General features: G+C 39.5%; 1 long non-coding RNA gene across 1 annotated transcript; it reads right to left on the bottom strand.

The window, feature by feature from the left end:
* Positions 1 to 1,324: 1,324 nt before the first annotated feature.
* On the bottom strand, positions 1,325 to 1,772 carry LOC109194804 (uncharacterized). The gene is made up of 2 exons (XR_002056543.2): positions 1,708 to 1,772; positions 1,325 to 1,620 (listed from the first exon to the last, which is right to left on the bottom strand). It is a non-coding gene; the product is annotated as an uncharacterized LOC109194804 (long non-coding RNA).
* Positions 1,773 to 2,283: the final 511 nt, after the last annotated feature.

The raw sequence follows: 2,283 nt of genomic DNA, 5'->3' as shown, positions 1-2,283 counted from the left end.
CTGAGACAAAGGTCAGCGTGAGCATCTGTGGTGGTCTGTGGGTCAGATTGAAACTCAGAGTTGTTATTTTAGTAACCAGCACTAACCAGCTTGTGTTTACTGAAAACTGGACATAACAGCGCCACACCTACTACAGTTGGGAAGGACTATTTACTTCCTTCCACTATTTCAACACATTATTTCTTTACACATGCACGACAATGACTCATCAGTGCTTCTGCCGTTGATCCCATGTGTTGCAGGAGTTTTGGAAATATCACGGTTTCGCATTTGAGGATGCAATGTGAAATATTCACACCAAAACCCAAACAATGCAGTGAAGGAAATGAAGGGAACATTCTTGGCACAAAGTATCAGTGCGGACTCATTTTACCTTCAGTATGTGCGGGAAGGACAGGAATGTTTACCGCAGGGACTAGGAAATGGGAAACTCTTTAGTTTCATACCTGCAGTTTCTGATAATATGATTATGTTTTTACCTTTATGTTTTAAACTCTGAAGACAAAACTGTTTGCCCTACTCTACAGTCGTTGCCTTTGCCATTCTGAGCCGGGCTGTTGCTCCGCAGCTGTGGCTGCAGTGGGACAGTGGCTTTCGCGGCTTATTGTGACCCCAGAGAATGAACCGTTAGGAGAGGAAGTATTTGAGGGTAAATTCATCCTGACTGGAGCCATTTAAGCAAAACGTCAACAAGTTTTCAAAAGGCAGCACAAAACACAAATGCTATGCAAATGTATCTGACCGCAGAAGCACAATACACACACACACACACACACACACACACACACACACACAGAGCATATCTCATTGTTGGCTGCAGTTGAATGGGATTATGAGAGCCACAGCCGTCCTCTTTTGTGATTGAGGTAAATAATAAATTATTTACATAATTATAAATTATGTAAATAATTTATAATTTTGGTTTTATTTTCCCCATTAATGGAAAAAACTTTCTCAGAATACGAAAACACTTTTATCAAGCTTAAGATATAAATGTATGTATGCTTCTGAACACATTTTAATGACTACTTACTCACTGTGATTTTTACTTTCCACAATAACACAATAAGTTTTTCTGTGCAACTTGAGACTGTTGTTTTTTGCAGAGCTGGAATGGAAATGTGCCTCTCTTTAAAGCACTTTGGATCCTCCTCTGTTTTTTAAATGGACTGGAGGAGAATATAGACATAACAGTCCACAACTAAGGTTCAGACACTTTTCATAGTGCATATTAAAAGGTATATTTTTCCATTTCCAAAACAACTATTTAACACAGTTCATTGGACTAAATACTGCACTTGGAGAAACAAACAGTAACAACGTATCTAGCATCTAATATTACTCTGATATACTTATACTAGTGCTGGTATCGACACTTTAAAGATGGAGGGCAGAAATGTCAGGTGGCCTCCACCTGTAAAGCCATTTCTGTTTTGGGGGTTTTCTCATTGTTGCCCCTCTACTGCACCTGTTCAGTTCAGTTTATTTACAGTGAGGTTATTAATACAAAAACACAAAAGGGGGGACTACTGCTCCAGGAAGGAAGGGAGTCCAAACATCCAGTAATTCACAACTAACACGCTCGCTCCAACAACACACCAGGGAAGGGAATCCAGGAATCTGAACAGAAGAAGCACATGGTGAGTATCCAGGGAGCACAGAAACAGTGTGGCTACATAGCAACAGTGCAACCAGGGTTTCACTGACTGTAGGTCAACCTTCTTGAAAAGACTGGCTGCCAGCCATTGCCTGAAGAAGTGGCCTTGATGAGCTCATCGGAGACAGGTGTGTGATTACTCCAGGTCTATCAGGCCAGAGGCGGGAACCCAGGATGAATCCCGCCCACAAGCACAGACAACAACAACTGACAGAGGAGAGGAGAGAGAGAAAACCAAAGCAGAGAGACAGATGGAGGCCAAACCTGTTATTAATGTCAGTAACACTAAAGCATTAGAAACTGATTAACAACCCCCTCTGATACTTAACTGACCACATCAATACACTTTTCACGTTTGAACAACATAAAATCGTGTTATTACAATATACATAATTATCACGTTCGTACAATATAATATTTATATTGTAAGAACGTGAAAGGTTTTTTGTTATAATGTGGTAATTATGTATATTGTAACGTGATTTTATGTTGTTCAAACGTGAAAAGTATATTGTACTAACATGATGGTATATTGTACAAACATGAAAAGTATATTGTTAGAACAATAAACTTTTCATGTTATAACGTAATATATAACTCTATTTTTCTTTTGCCTGGGTGGCAGC

This window comes from Oreochromis niloticus, linkage group LG15, assembly GCF_001858045.2.
Source record: "Oreochromis niloticus isolate F11D_XX linkage group LG15, O_niloticus_UMD_NMBU, whole genome shotgun sequence".
Lineage (NCBI taxonomy): Eukaryota > Metazoa > Chordata > Actinopteri > Cichliformes > Cichlidae > Oreochromis > Oreochromis niloticus.
This window is presented reverse-complemented; position numbering and strand designations above follow the sequence as displayed.